The sequence below is a fragment of the Pelobates fuscus genome, chromosome 10 (assembly GCF_036172605.1).
Source record: "Pelobates fuscus isolate aPelFus1 chromosome 10, aPelFus1.pri, whole genome shotgun sequence".
In the NCBI taxonomy this organism is placed as follows: domain Eukaryota; kingdom Metazoa; phylum Chordata; class Amphibia; order Anura; family Pelobatidae; genus Pelobates; species Pelobates fuscus.
In genome coordinates, this window is record NC_086326.1 from 43,620,952 (window position 1) to 43,646,299 (window position 25,348).

The window sequence follows — 25,348 nt, forward strand, 5'->3', positions numbered from 1 at the left end:
TTCCTAGTTGGCTAATATACCCAATCAGGTATGTGTGCATGCATGGTATCATACGTTGTACAGATCCAGATAGTAAATGACACTTGTTGAAAAAAACTATGATAAAGCAACTTGTGGCAAGAATAATCAATCTTATAAAGAATTTAGCCCGGGATAAAAGGACGACTCCACAACCTTGTACACTTTAGGGGTTATCAACTAGGGATTCTTCACCCTTCATTAAAATCAGCTGGTGGAGGTGCAAGAGATACTTCAGCATTTCTATTTATCAGGGCTCACACTTTGCACTCACTACTAGTCACTGGCCAGTGAAAATTCACCCCCGGTTAGTGTGCCATCGACCCTTCAGACCTTATAAGACTAGATAGACCTAATGGTTATTATCTGCCCAATCTTACTATGTGCAGTGGCAATTAACTTTTAGACCTGGCTAGTAGCTTATGACTTAAAATTTTGAGCCCTGAATTTTCAATACTGGACTGGAGTGGTCCTTTAACAATTTCTACCCTAGCTCAAAGATTCATCTTCTGTTAATCACCAAGAAATGCAAACTATCAGAAGAATAACATAAATTGTAACTCTCCAGAGACTAGCTTTCCCCGCTCAGGCATATGTTCTGCACATTCGCTATAAGGTTTTCTCATGAGAACTTGGCCAGATTTGTATTTGTCTTTAACACAATCTACTAAAAACAGCACAGCTTTGTTGACAAGGAGCCGGAGTGTCTCTCCTGCCATCAGAAGTACAGCTGCCAATTGTACAGAGATCAAGAGATCTCCAATAATCTGACTTTTTAGTGGCAACTTTTTTAAAGAAAATACATTTATTTATTTTTTCTTACAAAACAATTCTAAGCCAGACTCACATTTAACCCCTTAAGGACCGGACTGTTTTTGCGATTTTGTACATTTGCGACCAGGCATCTTTTTACACTTTTGTGGTGTTTGTGTTTAGCTGTAATTTTCCGCTCTCTCATTTACTGTTCCCATACAAATTATATATTGTTTTTTTCAGGACAAAAGGGACTTTCTTTACATACCATTATTTATATAATCTCATGTAATTTAATTTTAAAAAAATGAAAAAATATGATGAAAAATTGAAAAAAATACTTTTTTTGAATTTTATGTGAAAAATCTTTTACTCATCTACAAAAGCGAATGAAAAAAACTGCTAAATAGATTCAAAATGTTGTCCTGAGTTCAAAAATACCCAGTGTTTACATGCTTTTTGCTATTTTTTTGCATGTTATAGGGCTATAAGTACAAGTAGGATATTGCGGTTTCAAAACATACATTTTTAAAATGTATCAATAGTGACATTGTAACCCTATTATCTGTCATAAATTGCTAAATAACACCCCACATGTACATATTTTTGCACATGGGGGGTCCTGTTCTACTCAGGAGACTTTGCTGAACACAAATATTAGTGTTTCAAAACTGGAAAATGTATCACAACAATTATATCATCAGTAAAAGTGCTGTTTGTGTGTGAAAAATGCAAAAAAAGTCACTTTCACTGACAATATCATCGCTGTGATATGTTTTACTGTTTTGAATCACTAATATGTGTTCAGCGAAGTCTCCCGAGTAAAACAGTACCCCCCATGTACAGGTTTTAGGGTGTCGTAGAACGTTACAGGGTAAAATACAGTGATAGCAAATTAAATTCTCTGGACTTTCGGCCTGGGTTGGCAGGCAGGTCCCTTAAATTGCAATCAATAAAATAACGTAATTATGTAAAAATATTACATGAATACGCACGTAGAATTTAAATATATATGCATATTTATATATTTGAAGTCTACGTGTATATTTATATAATTATTTATGTAATTTTGTATATGGACATATGAATAGTTCGCATTCTTTTTATTTATTTATATATACATAGATATATATACAATTTCATTCTAAGTGTATTTTGATATAAATATATATATATTAAGATATCCAGCATACTTATTGACAGGTCTACAATGGTCACAGTGCAGATATGGTTCCTTCTTTAAAGTGATAAATTTATACATAAATGAGGTGCTAAACAAATGTACACTAAAGATATAGCTACATTAGATACATAAAAACACAGAGGACCTGTTCATAAGTTTTCAGGATACCTCTGGTATAAGTAACTTGCAACAAAACAAAGTTGCAGTTAGCTTGCAACAAGACAAAGTTGCAGTTTTGTAGTGATAAATTATACATAAATGAGGTGCTGTACAAATATACACTAAAGATATAGCTACATTAGATACATAAAAACACAGAGGACCTGTTCATAAGTTTTCAGGATACCTCTGGTATAAGTAACTTGCAACAAAACAAAGTTGCAGTTAGCTTGCAACAAGACAAAGTTGCAGTAAGAACTGAAATAGTAACAGTAATGATTTACTTGGTAAACGGAGTGGAATGTTGCCACCAACTGCATATGAGGCATGGAGCTAAAATAGCCCAAACTAAACCACAATAACTGTTATAGCCAGCAGACACAGAGGGAGGGGGTAGTATCACAATCGAATGTGTACTGAAGGTGAAAGAATAATGCACAATGGCATAGATCTACCCCACAATATAGTCTGCACCAGTCATAACAGGAGTGGTGAACAGGATCCTTCAGAGAGTGCAGTCATGTTGATCTAAGGACCACACACTGAGCTGTTGCACTGAATCCAATGGCCCCTGACGCGCGCGTTTCGTCACAACTCATCAGAGGGGAGACCTGTCAATAAGTATGCTGGATATCTTAACAGCGAGTATAGGTCTTTCTCTGCATAGGTCACAGGTTTGATTACCAGCACTTTCAGTGTTTGATTGTTTTTGTCTATTTGGTCGCTCACACGTTACACTGATTGCTATTGGACTATCAGTTGCATACAGCTACCATATCTTCTGTGTATATTTGTACAGCACTTCATTTAATTATGATTTATCACTAGAAAGATTAATCCTCATCTTGACTGTGATCGTTTAACAGGCCTGTCAAATACGCTGGACATTTTATCAGCGATTGAAGATCTCTTTACATAGGTCACAGGGCTGATTCATGCGCAGAAACTCGGCAGCAGCTGCCCATTAGACCCCAATTCAGTGTTCTCCGAATTGCACACTACTTGAAGTATCGAATGTCACCCACATTGCAATTTGGGGCAGATGTGCCGCGATACTATGTGCACAAATATACCATTATAATATAGGTATACGTGTATTCACCATCTAGCTTACAGATTTTGATTAGCACTTATTTTTTGGTTCTTTTCTTTTGTTTTGCTGTACATACATTTACACTTACTGTAAATTCACTAAAAGTTATTTTCAATATTTTTTATTTTTTCCTCCAATTGTTTTATATTTTTCGTACTATTAAAAGTTAAATTTTAATGATATCTTGATCCACTAAGGGCACTCATAGCTTGTCTCCTCTTTCCTGTTACTACCCTGGTAGTCCATTGTGGGTTAACCCCATCTTTTGAGTGTCTTTCCTGTAGCTTCCACCTTTTTTTCTTTTCTTATATATATTAATATCAAAATACAGTTAGAATAAAATTTCTTATAGATATATCATTTTTTAAATTTTTATTATTATTTTTAATTTTTTTAATTTAATTTAAATTATTTATTATTCGTATTTTATAATAATATATATTATTTATTATATATATTATATATATGTGTGTAAATTAATTATAAATTTATTTTTATATTAATATATGTACATATTAATATAAAAATACACTTAGCATGACATTATATATATGATATATAGACATATATTATATAGGTATAATATATGTCTATATATCATATATATATATACACATATATAATAATATTTTTTTTTTATTAACTTTCACTTTAAATTTTTCTTTGATTTTACAGTTGCAGGGAGACTGCCTGTCAGCACAGACAGTCCCCCTGCAGGCAGACACATGGACACCTATTGTGACCATGTGGTCGCCCTGTTGAGCGATCACATGGCCACAGGGGTCCTAAACCGCCATGGGGAGACTGTCTGGGCTGCAGACAGTCTCCCCACAACGGGAGCACCGCCGATCGCCGCCGGGGGAACGACGGCAATCGGGTAAGTACATTTTAAATTTAGGACGGTTCAGGACCGTCGTCGGTCAGCAAGGGAAAAATGCCGATGACGGTCCTGAACCGTCTAGCGTCCTCAAGGGGTTAAAGTTACAGTGAATCAATGGAAAGTATTTATTAACAAAGAACCTTAAAGCAAAAGTGGCACTAAATCTTTACTATCCATTTGCATTCACTTAGTACCATTGGCCATCTAAATACAAACCAAAAGGATGGCGGCTGAGTCTCTTTTACAAGTTTACCTCTTTACTGTTGGCAGTGATGTATCTTGGTTTTGTGCTGCCCTAGGTCCTGCAGTGTCTCTGAACGCTTAATCCTAGAAACTCCAATGTTTATATTACATGATTAAGACTCCCTCTAGCGTCTGTCTACCACACATCCAGCATAGATGCTACCTTCAGTTTTACGGAGTTTGACTTCACAAAACGAAATAAAAATTCCCTGTAGAAAAGCACAGAGTCAATGATTTCGTATGGTGAAGTCACAGCACGAGATTGCTGTGCATGCACATTAGGTGCCCCCCATTATTGACATCTGAGTAAGAGGAGGAGGCGGCTCTAGAATCAGGTAAGCGTTTAAAGGTTTTTTTTTTTTTTAACCCTTTTTGAACGAAGTCCAAGTGGCAAAACGTATGGAAAAGGTCTTCAACATAACGGGCTGCTCCATGTAGTCTTACTGCTTCAGTGCTTTGAAGACTATGTGCAGAGTTTTAGTATAAAATGCTACATTGATATCTGGGGTTACTGCTGGAAGAATTATCCACTGGCAGAAGCATCATTATCCAGATGGGAATGAGAGTTCCAGGCTGCTCATGTTAAAACTGTAAAACTGCATCAACAACAACAACTATCTGTTAGTACTCATAGCATATTGATGGGTGTCCAGTGTTGGCTTGACCACAGCCTCTGTGCTGCCCTAAGCCCACCTCCCTGCAGTGAGAGTAATGTCATGAAAGAAAGATCGGACTGCAGGGAGTACTTGACCTTGGCTCTGGATGGAAGGTTTTTTGTTTATTGGAGACGAGGTTGTGCCAGCAAGAGCTGCACCAACAACGAAACAAAAAAACAACAAACACTGTGTTTCACAGGAACAACATAATATATTCATGAGCACTGCATGACGTGTTAGAATGTCAAAGGAATAGCAAAATACAATATAATTTCCTAGACATGCAGTTAGTAAATATAGCACGATTCAGGCTGGATTCGCTCCAAAAACTACCGAACATATCACACTACCGAACATATCACAACAGAATATAACCACTGTAGCGTAGCAGACAATCACATAACACATAAATTAAGCGGGTATGACCTGCGTATGGACTAAGTGAACTGTAACACGGCTTCCATTGGTGTCTAGCGCCTCCTGCCCCTTAGTATCACCCAGTTAGACTAACGCTTAAACGGTTTGGTTTTGGGCATGTAGACAATATTAAGGTACCCCTATGCACCGGTCCCTGTCTGTACAGTGTAATGCCTGTTTATAAATCAAATGCATGTGAGCATGTGTTCTCAAGTGTGTGTAAGGTCAGGTGGCAGGTATGTGTCGGTGTTGCATAACTGTCTAAGCTCTAAAATGCTTTTGCTGGCAGCATATAACGTGTATCTGTACCTGCCACTGTTTACCTACATAGCAAGGTATAAGATCAGTTAGATAGGCATCATATTGTCAAAAAGCGTGTCCGACCGTCCGGTAGGATCTACTAAGAGCATGTTAGTGCCCAGAGTATGCAGGCTAGCAGAGTGACAGTGTCCCGTACCAGCGCTTACATGCAGCCTCCATCCGGTTCTCTATCACCCGATGCCGGCTCTGCAAAGGCGATGTGTGTCCGACTCTCGGTAGTTGTGGTTAGCTGCAATTCCTGTGTCAGAGAGGGTGTCCCCCCAGCCCCAGGCTGGAGTGCAGGCCTGCATCTTCGTTCCACAAACTCGGTTGCCTCTGGGGTCCGGGTTTCCTCCTCTTGTGGGAGAGACGGAAGAGCGGGTCGTTGTCTGTCGCTTGCATTTATGTATCCTCCGCCGATGTGGACGATGCTTACGGGCTCTATGCCCTACGGCCTGCTGCCCGGGTGGGTAAGGTTGCGCTCGGATGGGTAAGTGAGATGGGCTCTTACCCGGGGTTAGTTCCCTCCTTCCCCAGCATTTACAGTTCCGTTTGTCGTTCTTCTGTGGTGGAGGCGTTTTGGGTCGGGTCGCCTGTTGTCTCCCCTTAGGTGAGTCCCAGGGGTGGGACCGGGTCGCCTCTGGGTGCCTCAGTAGTGCGGTCGGTGGCTGCAACATCCTCACCATGCAGGATAGTGTGCCGTCCGCCATTTTAGGTGGTCTCGTTAAGGGCCTGCTGATTAGTACGCCCGTGTCATGCTTGTGCGGTCTGCTCGGCTGCGTACTTTTGGAGCAGATTGCGGACCGGGATAACCCCCACCGGTCCAGGGGGGGGGGGGGGGGGCGGAATAGAAATGGGGGCTTGAGAGGGTCGATATCTGGCATTACCATCCAGGAGAGCGGCCGTCTCTCCCTGGCTCCGGCACAGATAGGCACGGATTTCGGGTTTCCGGGCGATTTACTACTCGTTTGTGGCTTCATTCGACGCCCCATGGTTACCCTGATTCGATGGGTGCACTCAGGCTCCAGAACGTGTCCGTTAGCGGGGTTTATACCCCCGTTTTCGTCGTTTTTTGTGGGAGCTGATTTACAGCACGTCTGGTCGGCTCGGTGGTTAGGCTCCGCCCACCAAAAAACACTTTTTTTGTTGTCATAACAATTCAACAATAGTCACAACCATGTTCTTTTAACCTACATTTTGCCGTTTAGATTTTAATCTGGAGTTAATTCTGTTAATCTGAAATTCACCGTGGAATTGTGAGTTTGAGGTTAACAATAGTCAGACTGGAAACTCAACTTAGCAGACACTAAAATCTGTCTGATTCTCTATTTTGGCCCCAAAATGTTCAATGCTCGTGTGAATTTCCAACAGTTCCCAGGCTCTATATATCTTTATGTCCAGAGTCGCATCTGGTTCAGCTTGTAAGCTTTAGGAGCATCATGGGAATTCTAGATCAATAACAGATCGTGAGCTCTGCGTGTTAGCCCTACAAAATGCACATTCGGATCAGTTATAATAGGAGGAATACAGAGCAATTGTACTCTTTAGCTGCACACAGAATGAATCAGTCTGCCATATTCATGCAAGAAACATATGGGAAATAATGAAAGACTTTAAACACTTGAATTATAACAGACAGACTAATGGTGCATAAAATGTAGCTGTGTACTGATATCAAATGTCCACTAGAGGGAACCAACAGAACACTTCATTTCCATTGGAGAGCGCACTATAGACAACACTTTTATTTGGGGAGCAATTCTGTTTGGTGACCAAATAGTCATTTTTAAGAAAGGAAACAGGCAAAAAAATATAAAAATAAGGAAACAGCACAGGTTCCTGCTTCTCAGCTCCTACTCATAAGCTAAATAATATTATGCGAAGACAGAGAAGAGAGGAAATAAATCAAACATAATATAAACACAGAAAAACCCATGTCATCAGTGGCTTTTTCCTAAAGATTTATCAACCTATAATAATCATAAAAAACAGATAGGTAGGAGAAAAAAAAGAAGAATTAATAGGAAGAACTTGTCTCCATACACTCTGTGAGAGCTTTGTGTGGTTTGGGGTCTCGGAAAGTAAAACTAGGACACTTATGTCCAAAATGTTTTCATATCATAAGGTTTTTTTTTTTATGTGAGTCATTGTGAGTTTTTTTTTTTTTAGCATTTACATACAAGCTTGCCATTGCAGAGTGTTCATGTTGTGATGTTACCAGCTGTGCTAGACCAGTGCTCAGAGTTATGGTTTCTGAGGATTGCTAACCAAGTTGGCTTCTAACTGTGCACTAGCCAATGGCTGCTGACTGTAACGCAGGCAGGCACAGGAGAGTGGGGTTCTAAACAAAAATCACTTTTAAAAAATGGCAGCATACCCTGGGGAAAAAATAAAACAGTCACAGTTGCAACTGTAAATTACCTTGTATAGAAATACTTAAAACAAAAATAATAATAAAAAAATAAAAATTAAAAAATATATATATATATTGGAAGGCATGGCCTGAAGTTGTGGGAGGGGCTATAGACCTACAAAAGGGACTCCCCCCTTTCCCTACTTACCTTTGTGGGTCAGACGAATAGCCCCACCCTCCACTCCCATTGTTCATATTTCCTCTATGTAAGCCCACTTTTTACCGGCCTACAGCTACGTCTGTTTCGGCACACCTCAACCGATTATTCCTAAAGCTACATCGCTACAACCATCTTATTCTATATCATATGAGAATGCCCCGAACACAAATATATATATATATATATATATATATATATATATATATAGAGAGAGAGAGAGAGAGAGATTCCGTAAAAAAAAAATGTAAAAAAATGTGTTTTACTTACTAATAAATTGTTATATTTTTATACAATCTGCACTCTCCATTTCTGTTTTGATTTGAGTGGTCAAGAAGATTCAACATATATCCAGAATTCCATCGCTGGAGGTCTTCTATAACTTCACTATTACCCTAATATTAAGGGAGATACAAGATATAGGTGAATTCAGGCGTATCTCGATCTGACGTGCTGCCTGTTATGAGTTTGTTAAAAATAGATTCTAACTATGGTGTCAGTTCCTCTCTACACGCTTTATAATATTCTCCCTCGAAACCATCCGGACCTGGGGTTTTGTTGCTCTTGAGGGCTGATATCGCCCCGTCTATTTCTTCTTGCGTGATCAGGGCTTCGAGGGTCAATACCATGTCGGTTGATAGTTTAGGTAATCCCTTGTAGATAGGCCCGAATACGTTCCCGTGCCGCCAATTTTCCGGTGCCGCTGTCCGCTGCATGATTTCATAAGGTTTGGTAATAGTGAATATTTGCGCAATCTCCTTTTGGGAGGTTTTTTTATAGAGCCATCTCCAGCTTTGATTGCCGTTATGTGAGGATGTCTCGGCCTAGGTCATAAGGCCCGTACCAGCATAATGTCAGTCTTATTAGATTTCTCATAAAATGTCCATTTGGACCATTGTAAGGAATGGGCTGTGTCCTCTAGGAGAATGTCTTTAACCCCTTAAGGACACACGACATGTGTGACATGTCATGATTCCCTTTTATTCCAGAAGTTTGGTCCTTAAGGGGTTAATGGAGTGTTGTAGAGCCCATAGTTCTGCCATAGTGTCAGCGGGGTAGGGTTTGTTTTGTGCTGTTGTTCTAGTTTACGGAGCGACTCCAGTTGCGATGTTAGCATTTTGGTTTTCTGTAGGTAACAGGTTTTTTTTTTTTATTCTTTATTTTTGAGTGCAAGGGATTACAGACGATCTTACATTGCCACAATAGCTGTAGTAAGCATTAGATTGTCATGAAATATGGAACAGTAATATGGCAAACGATGAAACTGCACATTTTTATAATTGTAACAGTGGAAGCCTATTAACATACATAGAGATTGCTCAGGCAAGATATAAGAGGCTAAAATAAAAAGCTGTACTCGATGTGGACATGTTAAGTAAAGAGCATTAGGTTACATGCTAGGCAAACAGATTTTATAATAGTAAAGACCACTGGGCTCGAGCTAACTGTTGTATAGATATTGAAGTCTGTGGAGGATCCTGCTGGAGATGTGGTTAGGTGAGAGCCGTAACAGGGGTTGGAAAATGGCTGGGTCAGGGGCTGTCAGTGGCATCCCTTACACCGCCAGTCTCTTGTTGTGTGTACCTCTGTGGTGTCTTGAGGTGCCTGGGAGTCGTCGTTGGAGACTGAAAGTCCGAGTAGAGATTGCAGATTTGGTGAGGTAATGCGAACCTGCACTTCTTGGCGGGTATTACTGGGTTCACGTTGCTCATTATTGTTGACAGGGCTTCCCCTCCTTGGTTGTGAGGCTTGTCGGCAAAGTTATTGGCTGTCTGGGGTTGCCTGGCTTTTGCCCTGCTGAGCTCTCCCTCTCGAGGGTTAACGGTCTGGGTTGTGCAGGTTGGTGAGCTGCAAGGCTCGTCTCCTCTGTGGCCTCATGAAGCAGGGGCCATCAGTGTTAGGCTCCATCCTGCCGCCATCTTGGAAGGCAGGTCTGAGGGGTGCTGTGCCTCTCCTTCTCCATTCCTCCTGATCTACCCGCAGTGGGGGCCAGGATAACCCCCCCGGCTCACAGGGGGGGGGACCGGCGTGTGGCAGCCGCGAAGAGAGACAGGGCAGCGGCCATCCACCCCTCTCCCTTCTAGGCCGCAGTCCCCAAAGCTTCATTCAGGCCCCTAGGGTCTCAAAGCTCCCGATCTCGGGGTCTGCCACCTCGACCACCGCCGTGTGCGAGTTTTTCGGACTCTTTGCGGGTGTCAAATCTGCAGAATTTGCCTGAGAGGCCAGATTTCTCCGGAGCCTCTCCTGCATGCGACCGGTCAGCATGGCGGTCTGGCCCCACCCCCCCCAGGTAACAGTTTTTTTATTAGGAAGCCTCTGATTACCTCTTTGTGCGCTGCAAGTTTTGTTTTTTCATACCCTTTATATTACTGGTGCAGGGTAATTATTTCTCGATGCCGAGGGTCATCTAGTAGCAATATTATCATTTTTTTTCTTTACCCATTTGCCCAAGTTTCTTCAGCGTGTCATCCTTGACAATCTAGGTTCATTGTTCACCAAATTATTAAGGTATTTGTACACAAATTATTACATATTTAGGGATACTTTAGGCATCAAAACAACTTCATCTTAATGAAGCAGTTTTAGTGTACATATCATGCCTCTGCAGTCTCACTGCTCAATTCTCTACCACTTAGGAGTTAAACCACTATTATTTCTGCTTATGCAGCCCTAGTCACACTAGGTTCTGACTCACACTGTCTGCATAAAAATGTTTAAAAAAAAAAAGATGTTTATATCTCTTGCTCTGTAAATTGAACTTTAATCACATTCACAAAGCTCCTCCAGGCTCTAGAACCTTACTGACAGGGCGGGAAATTAGACATTCTAAATGTAATAGGCTGCTCAATAAAGGATAAATAATCAAACAGTACAATATTCAGTAGTGTCTAGCTCAACACATCTGTGGGGTATCCCCTTAATGTCACCTGGCTCTAGTGTGTATCTCCGTAGGATCCTTAGGGAGATCCAAACCCCACTTCAAGTTAGAGGAAGGTGGTTAGGATGATACCCCTCAAATGATGAAGTAGATGGTTCCAAGATACAAATCTCCAATTTAAGAAGATGAAAAGTCAAATTATATTAGCAGTAATAAATGTCCAAGTCACCAAGACGCGTTTTGCTGAATTCTGGCTTCCTCAGTTGGCTTCTCTGTGTATCTATAACGTCTTTTATATCTCCCAAATATTGATGATCACTGGTTTTTCGTGTAGTGGAACGCACCATGCGCTCCCCTTGTCCGCTGCTTGGTACTTCTTATTTCCGTCCGTCTACAGAGGAACGCACCCTGCGTTCACCCAATCACTATTTTACTGATGCGTCTAATCCTCTGACGCAAGTTTGTTCATCTGCCATGGAACGCTCCTTGCATTCCACCTCTCTTTTCCTCACACGCTTGTCATATGCTCCGTTGCGAGTTAGGTTTGATAAGAAGAACATATATATTATATATCTTTCACTATTTTTTATCTTATTGTTTAATATAAGACTTTTTTTTTTTTTTAATAATGGTGATACTCTTTTGCATATATATTTTTAGTAATATTACTTGGTTGTCCCTTAGTTTTTTAATTAGTATCAAATATGTAAAAAACAATTATTGTTTTTTGCATATGTCCATCCAGGGGGATTTAGATTTGTTATTTTATTTTGTCCCATGGATGTATTTCTTAATGTTTCTTACTTATCCATGCCCTTTTGGTTTATTTATCCAACTTTTTACATCTCTGTAACACACTGTTACTATATACCATCTCTACTGCAAGCCTCTACAATTGAACGCTACAGCTTTAAGGTACAAATTGAAATTCAGAAGATGCTCCACCGGATGTCTTTCACCTTTTCCACTAAATTACTTATTTATAATAATGTTTTCATTGATATCTATAGTGTACTACTGTGGTATCTTGTACTTGCAGCTACATGCATTAATTAATAAACTGGCTGTTAGGATTCGATTGGCAAAATTGTAATTCACCACGTTATCTTGTCCCCTCCCACTCCTCCCTCCATGCTTGCCATTCCTAGCTGTAAATACCTTGATATAACTGTTTATCTCTACTCCCTCCCTAGGCCCATTTCCCAAACCATCTCTACTGGAAGCCTCTATAATTCTACTCGGCTCAACCCACCCACCCGCCCACCCGCCCACCCGCCCACCCTAAGCATATAGCATGCTCCTCCAGCTGTTTAAAATTCTCACTCACTTGCCCCTTCATTCCCTCTATATTCTACCAATAGCTGCAACTGTTTCCTTATTTAGCCATCACTTCCAAATTCCCCCTGCCACCTCTTGTCTCAAATCCCCACGGTATCCTTTAGATTGCAAGCTCACGGGCTACCTACCTATGCACTTTATATAAAAGAGCTTAAATAGCAAGATTTCAGCTTACAGGCAGGGCCCTCTCTACCTTTTGTATTTGTCTGTGTATATTGTATGTTCTCCACTAATTGTACAGCATTGCGGATTCTGTTGGCGCTTTATAAATACCATAAATAAATAAATAAGAAGTTCCACAGTACCTTGTGTGGTGGAACTCACGTTGCGTTCTTCTAAGAACGTCTACCCTCAAGAAGAACGTCCCTAACATCCAATCGCGTCAAAGGATATGACACGCGAGTAAGGAAGAGAGAGGTGGAACGCAAGGTGCGTTTCAAGGAAGATGGACAGACTCGCATCAGAGGATATGATGCATCAGTAAGAGAGTGAGAGGTGGAAAGCAGACGGATGACGGTAGACAGACGGATATAGGAAGTACCAAGCGGCGGACAAGTGGAACGCATGGTGCGTTCCACTACACGAAAAACCCATAAAAATCAATATTTGGGAGATATAGAAGACGCTACAGACACACAGAAAAGTTTAATACACCAACTGAGGAAGCCAGAATTCGTCAAAACGCGTCTTGGTGACTTGGGCTTTTTTTTTTACTGCTAATATAATTTGACTTTTCATCTTCTTTTATATTTTGATTTAATAAATTGGAGATTTGAATCTTGGAACCATCTACTTCATCATTTGAGGGCGTACCATCCTAACCACCTTCCTCCAACTTGAAGTGGGGTTTGGATCTCCCTAAGGAGATACACACATGATATATACCAATTGTGAAATAAGGTTTAACCCCTTAAGGACACATGACATGTCATTATTCCCTTTTATTCCAGAAGTTTGGTCCTTAAGGGGTTAATCTGCACTATCGTGTATTCCTCTTTTGTATTTGATCAAACATTGTTATACAAAGAAGAGAGGGAAGTATTTTTTTTTATTTGTTTTAGCTCCACCTATTGTATATTTCTTGTGCAATAAAGGAATCTAGAATATCTAGCTTCATTTTCAGAATGTTTAGGAAGGCTGTGCAAGTCACATGCAGGGATTTGGGACTAAGGATGTAGAAACTAAGTGAATTAACTCTTAAATGGCAGAGTATTGAGTGGTGAGACTGCATGGTATGATCTATACACCAAAACGGATTCATGAAGATAAAGTTGTTTTGTTGTCAGTAGTGTACCTTTATTAACGGCAGCAAAACATCTGCTGCAAATAGAGAGGATACATTGCTTTGTACCAAAGATAAAGGGCCCAAGATGATAATACCAATGTACCAAAGATAATGAATACCAATTGAGAGATTTATCAAGGAAAAACACGTTCTATACTAGGTGGAAAGTGCTAAGTGCTGAGAGATATTTTATTAGTTTCCATAGTGATTGTTCATTAATTAACCTTAGTTTGGAATTAATAATTAATTATATTAGGGGATGGTATGTCTCAACTTGGATCACTTGGATTTTTCCCATTTTAGCCCATTGTTTAATAATGCTAATTGTTTGATTAAAATGGAATACCAAGCACAATAAGCTGCTGTAGTGGTAATGGTTCCAAAAGTGCTCTGTAGCTGTAACACAGTAAAACTCTAACACTAACCTGGGTCACATAGAGGTAAGTGGAGCTTGTGGCCACATCCACTGCATCTGGCCCGTAGAATAAAACGTGGCCAATGCAGACTCTTTTAGCCAGTTAGCGCTGTCCTGCATGGTATCGCTTTATTCTATAGCACAATCCAGATTCTGTTGCTGGAGAAGATCGGATGCAGAGGATCAGGCCTGGTGCTACATTAAGGCAAACACTGACATTTCCCTCTGGGTGCACCTACTGGGGGTTGGGGCAGTTTCCATGTGACAGAAGCTGCCTGCTCCCTATCAAAACTGGTAGAAGATACTCTGCCGCAGTCCATTAGGCCATTTTAGTGGGAAGGAGAGACCAAGGGGGAGGGCGGTCGGTGATCCAAGAAGGGGGAAAAGGGAATAAGATACACTAAACGGGGTAAAACATTCAAAAGGGAGGATAAGAGACCAGAAAATTGGACATAAAAAGACAAAAGGATACAATTCTCAAAAGAGGGAAAGAAGACACAAAAAAGGGTAAAATACACAAAACAGGAGCGGAACGACTGCCAATGTAGTTGCACTGGGGCCCACAAAAGTTTAGGGGGCCACTACTGGCTACCCATCAGGTTAGGCAGAGCAGCGAGGACCCCAGCAGAAGAGAGCTGAGGTGAGAACAAACCCAGGTTTCTTTATTACGATCAAGCAAGGTCCCATGAGCAGCAGGAGGCAAAGGAATAATTTGCTGCCACCATCTAGCTCCGCTCCTTCTCACTGCAGAATGCAGGCTGCCTTCCTCGTGGATGAAGCAATTTCTTCAGCCTGGTCTGGGTGTGGGCTAGGAGCTGCAGCACAGGAAGGGGCCATCCCCTGGTTTGGTGAGTCAACCTGCTGTCAGAAGAAAGGGAAGAGGACTAGAGCTGGATGCCTGGCTTGGAAGGGTGATAGGGGCTGCTTGCAACCTTGGTATTTTAACTTATCAAATTAATTTAATTTGTCTGCAAAATTTCAAACGTGTCTCAGGAAGGTGTGTCTGTGAACTGCATGGTGTATGAATGTGCATCTAAACTACATTTAGTATGTTCCATGTAACTGACAAGTGCCCTACTGAGCCACCAGTTGGACCCATTCAGTTCCAGAAGAGGTCTGCCAGGCAGCTTGGGCAGAAATAGGACAGAGCCAGGATTGGGTCCTTCCGCAGTGGACAATAAGAAGATCTATTCAGTGGTAAGGAAGGGGGTTAATTGAAAGAGGAATGTGGCCACCTATTTGGGGGAGGGGGTTTATTGGCAGGGGAGTGTGCCAATATCATTAGGGAATAGATAATGTTTATAGGCAGGCAAATATTGCAAAATATAATTTGGGCAGAGGAATCATTCATTATAGCAGCATGACCCTCTAGTTGTTTGCTAGTTCTGCTACAGAGACAAAATGATGTTTAAGAGAGGCAAAAGAGGGTGGAGGGAGGTCCACCCCAATTTAGCATATAGCCCATCTTCCAGGGAGCCTTCCCTTCTCACCCCATTTTCAATTTGCACATTTTAACATTTTGCAAGTTTCAAACCGCATGCCATTTTGTTTTGTTTCAGAATAAACATCATGAAACGTGTAGCGGAATGTCTACGTCTCCTCACACTACGGTTCATCCCAAGACACCCTGTTTTACCAAAAATCATAGAGAAATAATCAATATCACATGAACACCTTATTTACAGAGCACATTTTTAATAAAACTTTGATGATTCAATCTAGAGTAGGAATGGATAAATCTTGCATACTATAAATGCATACTACATGAATTTCTAAATAACAATGTTTTCTGTTGGACTGTTCAATGTGTAATCACGTGTCAGCTGAATGGGAGTGTGGCTAATGCTGAAATAACTACATTTGCCTTTTTGTGAATACCGGAGTACATTTCACGTTGCAACCTTTTGCTTGACCAGTTTAATATGGTCAACTGAAACCCTTAGCATTATAGTAAATAGACTATTTGTCCACGGAGAAAAGGTTTCATTTCCAACCATAGTTTACAGCCATGAGTTTATTTTAGAAATTCTTATCTCCTGCTCTCTTAAATCGAAATTTAAATCACACACAGAGGCTGCTGCAGGCTCTAGCAATTATTAAAAAAGAAGATAAGACATTCTAAAATAAAAGAAAAAAAGAGAAACTAAAATCTTTATTCTCTCTTTCTCAGGAAGTGTGTAGGGAGGCGGTTTAAATCACATGCAGGGAAGTGTGGTTGGGATTGCATGGTGATATAACTAAATGGCAGATAATTGTGCAGTGATACTGTATGATCTATACAACAAAGGCACTTAATTAAAGGGACACTATGGTCACCAGAACAACTATAGTTTATTGTATTTGTTCTGGTGAGTATAGTCAGTCCCTTCAGGCTTCTTTGCAGGCTTTACATTACAGCCTAGGGTTGCCACCAGTGGCCTTTCCTCAGATGGCTACTGGAGGTGCTTCCTGGGGCAGTGCTGCACAGTGTGACTGACATTCAGTATCTTTCCTCGTTAATTAGTTCAATGCATTTCTATGAGGAGATGCTGATTGGCCAGGGCTGTGTTTGGCTTGTGTTATCTGCCTCCTTCACAGTCTCAGCCAATCCAATGCTTTCCTATTGGACAGCATTGGGATTGGCTCAGATCACAACTTTTGATGCTTTCAGCCAAGCAGGCAGATCAGGGGCAAAGCAATCAGCAGCAGACTGCAATAAAGGTAATATTTTGTCATATTTAGGAAGTCAAGGGGGATGGGGGGGGGTGGGGTGTTAACAGGGGGACTAGATTGTGTTTTCTAATACTATAGGGTCAGAAATACATGTTTGTGTTCCTCATACTATAGTGTTCCTTTTTGCTCAATTTTTTGTGTGCTTAGAGTACCCATTTAAGGGTGGATTTGGGTTACTTTTAGTTAGGGAAGTTTTAAGATTGGGGGCATACGGATGTAATTTGTTTAAGATTGGAGAATTTAGAATTAAACTATACATGTACTTGAGAAGCTCTAGATTATAACTCCCATAACATTTAAAAATACAAATACTGTCAGAGTGATTTTTTTTTTTTTTTTTAAGGGTGGTACCATCCAAACCTCACCTAACCATAAACACTCCCAACATTAGACCCCTAATCCTACTGTAATAATCTAGCACTATATTAAGGTAGTACACCATTAATCATTTGCAGAAAATCCACATATACAATACAACAGGTGTGCCACAATGCAAGGAAAAAAATATCTGCAAGTTTTGGCAAGCAATTGTGTTAACAGAGCCACATTAAGTGAGATAGAACATCCCAAATGGGTTTAAGTAAGGTCTACTTTTCATTTTGCTAATGATACATATCCCAGCAAAAAGCAAAATTCTAATCTGAAAACTAAAGTGGATGCAATTTAATATGGCCCTATCACTAAATTTTTTAATCCCTATGTAGTAGGGCCATTGCTGTTCTTGTGTTTAACATAAATGATTCTCTTTTTCTGCTGTAAATTACTGCGGTTTACAACATTCACTGCATTGATACAATGCTGTGTCTGCGTAAGAAAGGGAATACAAAAATATGTATACAAATGCTGCAAAATATTAGCAATAAAATTGATGAGTAAAAGGATTAAATACCCCCTGGTAAATATCGGAGTATCTACATCTCAAAATATATACACACACCTTTGTTTTGGGTTTCATACGACACCACACCCCCATACATATAATGGTAACAATTCTCACAAAAACTTGCAGAATTGTTTAAACATACAGTGCTAACTATTAACACACAGGTAGCTATTCATGCAAACACAGACACAATTTACAATTCCGTACTATCACATAATTCCATCCATCCTGGATGGTTTTAATAATCTGAATGCACTTGCACAGCCAGCAAAAAATCATATGGAACAGCCTAATAGCATTAATTTCCTATTGACCTGTAGTTGTTTCCCCTCAGTGGATTACTAGTTTTCCTGCGCTGAGATTATTTTGTTATTACGATTACCTATATAGACAAGTTTAACCTCTTTTCAGACTTTTAAATTGGTAATTACACTGGTGAATTTGCTGCTATTCTGTTTTTGGACAGTGGAGGGAGATAGACCATTTAGATTATTGCTGGCGCTGTCCATCAAAGAGAGCTCCTGAAAACTTTGAGGACATTCTAATCTAGAGGACAAAATGTAATTAAATGGCTGGGTTAAATATAATGTTATTGGTAACCATGGGATTCAAAAATCTGTGTCTACCAATTCTTGCTATTTTATTGTATATGTGATGTACAGAGAGTAACATGATTTATTAAATCAGCAGGGTGGGCCACGACCAAAATGATCTTTAATCATTTGTCGTACTTTATCTTCTAAAATCAATTTTGGAAATCCAACTATTAATGAGCAAATATCAAGTGCAAAAAAAAAAAAGAAGTTATTTTTGTAAAATTCTTTATGAGCACAACGTGCAAGCCAAATTACTTATTTAACTTAATCTGATTTAGCACAATACGTTATTCATGTTCAATGCAGTCAATTGTTCAGAGAGTTTACACTATAATTACTAACAGTCATGTGAAGGTCAGTGAGTTTACAGAACATCACTGAAGGTTTATTTGAGAATTGAACGTGTACATTCACACATAGAAATGTTTAGTATTTGAAGTCATAGTTACATAGCTGAAAAGAGACTTGCGTCTATCAAGTTCAGCCTTCCTCACATTTGTTTTTTGCTGTTGATCCAAAAGAAGGCAAAAAAAAAAAAAAAAAACAACACAGTTTGAAGCACTTCCAATTTTGCAACAAGCTAGGAAAAACATTCCTTTTTGACCCCAGAATGGCAGTCAGATTTATCCTTGGATTAAGCAGTTATTACCCTACATTGAAAGATTATATCCTTGAATATTCTGTTTTTGCAAGTATGCATCTAGTAGCTGTTTGAACATCTGTATGGACTGATAAAAAAGAAAATTTGCTTCATACTTACCGTAATTTTCTTTTCCTGATAATGTATTCATGGCAGCATTTACTCATGGGTAGCTCCTCCCCTCACAGCAGAAAGGACAGGAAATAGAACTCTGAAACTGGTATAAATAGATCCTCCCCCTTCCCATCAGGCAGTCTTTGTTATATAGCTGCACAACTCTTATAGTATATGGGTGGGAATGTAATGCTGCCATGAATACATTATCAGGAAAAGAAAATTACGGTAAGTATGAAGCAAATTTTCTTTTTTCCTGAACATTATTCATGGCAGCATTTACTCATGGGTAATACCCAAGCTGAATATAAAGAGGGAGGGACAGAGTTCAAAAACAGCAACTATTTATAAAAACATTATTGGGCTGCATGAACCTTAGAAGACTTTAAAAAAAAAAAAAAAGTCAGACCCGTAATCAATAGGATATTGTTATAAAATCTGTTCAGACAAAGTAATTTACCCTAGCGGCTGCAAGGACTGCAACCTCCTGGCATTCAAATGTCTGATATAGCCTGAGAAGGCCAGATAGGAATTAAGGCCATGACAGTCAAACCTAGAGAAGGAACCAAGGCTAGACAAACTCTCAGAAGCAATAAGGAACCCATCATGTGATGGATTAAAAAAATTAAATAAAAACATGTTCTTTTCTGATATAAATTTAAACCCACTGGATGACATCAATTCAGAACCTTGATAAAGGCATGACTTCCAGATATCATATTGGAACAAGCAGATAATATTGGATGAGAACATTCACACCATGCTATTAACCATGGGGAAAAATACACTGAGAATCCTACTACTTTCTGGTTGTATTTTACTTACCTGTAGATACAGGCAACCAATCAGAAAGAGGCAGAGCGCAATAACGACTATATATTGCAAAACCAGACTCACAACACTACCTCACACTGTGGATGAATTGATACAGCAATGACCAGTCCCAGGAGAGGCATAAACCTAGGCAAAGGCAAGAAGTTAAAGATTAGTTCAAAAAGGAATATCGGTATGAACCGTAGAAATTGTGGCAACTACTAAATTATAAGTAGGCCAACCACGTCAGTACCTACATTCAGGGGTCAAGTCCTGGGTAAAAAAGTGCAGGAACTCACCCAATATCCACTCCCCCCCCCCCCCCCCCAAAAAAAAAAAAAATGATACGCTTGTATGCAGGGGCTGAGTAAGGGCACGGGGCTGAGGAGGGGGACAGGAGCTGAGGAAGAGGGACAGGAGCTTAGGAGGGGGGGGTGGGCATGGGCTGTGGAAGGGGACATGGGCTGAGGTAAGGGATAGGGGCTGAGGAAAGGGACAGGAAGGAAAGGGACAGGAACTGAGAGGCTGAGGAAAGGGATAGGAACTGAGGGGCTGAGGAGGGGGACAGGGGCTGACGAGGGGGACAGGGGTTGACGAGGGGGGACAGGGGCTGAGGAAAGGGACAGGGACTGAAGAGGGGGGCAAGGACTGAGTAAGGGGACAGGGCTTGAGGAGGGGGGCATGGACTTGAGGAGGCAGACAGGCACTGAGTAAGGGAGACAGGGACTTGAGGAGGGAGACAGGGACTTGAGGAGGGAGACAGGGACTTGAGGAGGGAGACAGGGACTTGAGGAGGGAGACAGGGACTTGAGGAGGGAGACAGGGACTTGAGGAGGGAGACAGGGACTTGAGGAGGGAGACAGGGACTTGAGGAGGGAGACAGGGACTTGAGGAGGGAGACAGGGACTTGAGGAGGGAGACAGGGACTTGAGGAGGGAGACAGGGACTTGAGGAGGGAGACAGGGACTTGAGGAGGGAGACAGGGACTTGAGGAGGGAGACAGGGACTTGAGGAGGGAGACAGGGACTTGAGGAGGGAGACAGGGACTTGAGGAGGGAGACAGGGACTTGAGGAGGGAGACAGGGACTTGAGGAGGGAGACAGGGACTTGAGGAGGGAGACAGGGACTTGAGGAGGGAGACAGGGACTTGAGGAGGGAGACAGGGACTTGAGGAGGGAGACAGGGACTTGAGGAGGGAGACAGGGACTGAGGAGGGAGACAGGGCCTGAGTAAGGGGACAGGGCCTGAGTAAGGGGACAGGGCCTGAGTAAGGGGACAGGGCCTGAGTAAGGGGACAGGGCCTGAGTAAGGGAGACAGGGCCTGAGTAAGGGAGACAGGGCCTGAGTAAGGGAGACAGGGACTGAGGAGGGAGACAGGGACTGAGGAGGGAGACAGGGACTGAGGAGGGAGACAGGGACTGAGGAGGGAGACAGGGACTGAGGAGGGAGACAGGGACTGAGGAGGGAGACAGGGACTGAGGAGGGAGACAGGGACTGAGGAGGGAGACAGGGACTGAGGAGGGAGACAGGGACTGAGGAGGGAGACAGGAACTGAGGAGGGAGACAGGAACTGAGGAGGGAGACAGGGACTGAGGAGGGAGACAGGGACTGAGGAGGGAGACAGGGACTGAGGAGGGAGACAGGGACTGAGGAGGGAGACAGGGACTGAGGAGGGAGACAGGGCCAGAGTAAGGGGACATGGCTTGAGGAGGGAGACAGGGCCTGAGGAGGGGGGCAGGAACTGAGGAAGGGGAACAGGGCCTTAAATAGGGGGACAGGGACTCAGGAAAGGGACAGGCCTGAGGATGGGGCAGGGACTGAGTAAGGGGATAGGGCTTGAGGAGGGGGACAGGGACTGGGGAAAGGGACTAAGGAGGGGGGACAGGGACTGAGGAGAGGGGACAGGGACTGAGGAGGGGGGACAGGGACTGAGGAGGGGGGACAGGGCCTTAAATAGGGGGACAGGAACTTAAATAGGGGGACAGGAACTTAAATAGGGGGACAGGAACTGAGGAAAGGGATAAAAAAAAAAAACTAAAGTGTCTTCCCCCCTCCCTGAGGCTTACCTTGGGCCAGGAGGGGTGGGACAGGATCTGGAACCTGCAGCCTGCAGTCAGTGGAGTAAGCCGGCCTCTCCTGATGATGTCAGGAGGAGGGGGCGTGACTTCCTCTGCTCCCCAGCGGTCCTGTGAGAAGAGCAAAGAAAGTCACGCCCCCTCCTACTGACATCATCAGGAGAGGCCGGACGACTCCACTGACTGCAGGGGGAGAGGTGAGTTTAAAAATCCGAGTCCCCAGTCAGAGGCAGGGGATTCGGATTTGTCCTCCCCCCTGCTCTGGCAGCCGCTTGTGCCAGTCCTGGGTCCTGCAGGACTAGTAATGGGAACGGCGTTCCTGCTGTGGAAAAAGTGCAGGAACGCCGTTCCCACGCGTTCCTGCAGGACTCGAGCCCTGCCTACATTCAAATATAAACATATTGTAAATAGTACAGATTATGCTAAACCATATAGTCAAATTTATTAGATACTGATGTGCAATATAATAGGAGATATGGAATAGGCAGGATACTGATGAGAAGGTTGTAACCAGAGGCACATCATACATTGTGGCAACAGACACATAATCAGCAGGATAGTAGGAGATATTCTGTTATCCTTAGGAGAACAAACCACCGCATACTTACTCTTACCGTATCTTCAGATAGTGAAGAAGTTCTATGGCAGAGCCTATGGTGATAATAATCAGTTTGTTTTATCTGCAGGGTATCAACACCAATCCAAGCATATAATCCACCGGTATTACATCCATGCAAAGTTATGAGAGACCATAACTTATACCGCTCTAGGTACAGATACCATGTAAAACATATCAGTCAAAAGTTTGTCCTCAACACGCTGCATTACATTATATTGTGCAGGATGAATTAACCACTTAAAGCCACACATTGGTTGCAATTTCAGATATAAAAAGGACACCTAAAAGAATCCCCATGGATATCAGAACCAAGTTCTGAATGGAACGACCTGTTCAGTGATATCCTTTATTGTTCTGGTAGCAGGTGAATTTTACCTGAGATAGTAATACACAGCATCAAAGTTACCTGGAGTATATGAGCCTAAAGAATACCTATTATTACAGAAAAGGAATTTATAATGTTGCCCTTCACAACAGGGGAACCGGTCAGAATTTACTGATCATTAACTCCTTAAGAACCAAAAGCATGCCACCCCTAACATATACTAAACGGGATTGCCAAACTTTCAGGTCCCCAAGATATAAGAGAGAAGACTTAATATAAAAATTCAGTACATTCTCCAAATTATAAAGATTGAGCTTTAAGGAAATGTACTCAGTTCGAAGAATATGTTAAAACCAATTCCAGAGAATGGAGCTAAAACGGAATTAAAAAAAATCATAAACCAGACCAGGAGTAGAGAGTTTTTCAGAGTAGAAGCTTGCAGAAAATACAATGATACTAAAGTTATGCCCAGGTGAAAGAAAAAGCCAATATGAACAGCTTTTAAATTCAGTTAAGTTAGATTTTAGAAAGAAAAGAAATATACCAGTGAAAACAGTCAGGTAACAGCTTCAGAGTTACCTACTTGCGAGATCAATAAATAGCCCAATGTGAGCTCCTGCAACCAGCATAAATACATAGGTGTGCACACAAAAAAGCATTAATTCTGAACATTACCATGCTCCCTTTTGGAAATTCAGGTCTCCTTCTCTCCTGGGAGAGGCACTCAGACAGGTTCAGTAACACCTGCAATCTATCTGAAGTGGTAAAATGTGTTAATTGCTTATCCTGAAACAACTGAGGGAGAAAGAATCTAATGCAAAGCCATCAGAGCAGTATGTTTCTCTTATCTACTTCGTTTAAAAAACTGTAATAGAAATCCACAGTAGGCAACAGTTACTTACCCAGTGCAACAGTACATTTGTTTTTGCTAGAATGGCTGTATTACAATTCAGCGCAAAACTCCTTACCTTAGATCAGGGCTTCCCAAACTTTTATGGTCCGAGACCCACTTTTCAAAACGGTAATTTTTCGAGACCCACTTGCTTTTAATTCATATTTTAAAAAGTGAACACCATAGCAATCCGCTTTAGATGCACATAATTGGCACATCATGACAATTACTTTTAGAGGCATAAAACTGGCACACCATGGCAAACCGCTTTAGAGGCATACAATTGGCACACTATAGCAATCCGCTTTAGAGGCATACAAATGGCACACCGTGGCAATCAGCTTTACAGGCATACAATTGGAACATTATGTCAGCTTTAGATGCATAAAATTGGCACACTATAGCAATCAGTTTTAGATGCATAACCCCCCCCCCCCCCCCCGTCATCCATGTATGCTGTTATGTTTGTGTTGTCTGTGTATGTAATAGTACGTGTGATGACTGTGTGTGATATGTATGCTATGTGTGATATTTGTAATGGGTATATTAACAGTGTGTGATATGCATGTATTGGTTGTATGTGACACACACACACACACACACACAGAGTCAGACATCCACACACGCACAAGCAGACAGTCATACACACACACACACACACACGCAGACAGTCATACACACAGAGGCAGACAGTCATACACACAGAGGCAGTCATACACACAGAGGCAGTCATACACACAGAGGCAGTCATACACAGTCACACACACAGAGGCAGACAGTAATACACACAGACACACAGTGGCAGACAGTCATATACACACACACGCAGACAGTCATATACACACACACGCAGACAGTCATACACACACGCAGACAGTCATACACACACACACACACGCAGACAAACACACAGGCAGATAGTCACACACACAGAGGCAGACAGTAATACACACAGACAAACACACAGAGGCAGACAGTTATACACACACACACGCAGACAGTCATACACACACACACACACACACACAGGCAGATAGTCATACACACAGAGGCAGACAGTCATACACACAGACACACACACAGAGGCAGACAGTCATACACACAGACACACAGAGGTAGACAGTCATACACACACACACACAGACTAACACACACACACACACAGAGGCAGACAGTCATACACATAGGCAGAGAGTCACACTCACATGACAATCACACAGTTACCTGTGGAGTTAATTGTGGAGGCAGTGCAGCTCCTGGTGACTGTTTGGTGGGGAAGCAGGGACTCCTTCCTGCTTCCCCTGCAGCAGTTTTCCGGCGCTTTTAGCTCCGCCCCCGCCGCACGGTAAGCTCCGCCCCCGCTGCAAATTTAAAAAAAATTTTTTTTTTTTTTTTTTTTTTTTTTTTTTAAAATCGGCTGTGCGGCCACACGGCGCCCCCTGCTCCATGGCGCCCTGTGCGGCCGCACAGCTCGCACACCCCTAAGGCCGG

The 25,348-nt window shown here is 41.8% G+C and overlaps 1 long non-coding RNA gene across 1 annotated transcript in view; it reads right to left on the reverse strand.

The window, feature by feature from the left end:
* The window catches only part of LOC134575853 (uncharacterized), a 107,230-nt gene that overhangs the window by 15,186 nt on the left and 66,696 nt on the right, over window positions 1-25,348 (reverse strand). The window lies entirely within an intron of this gene.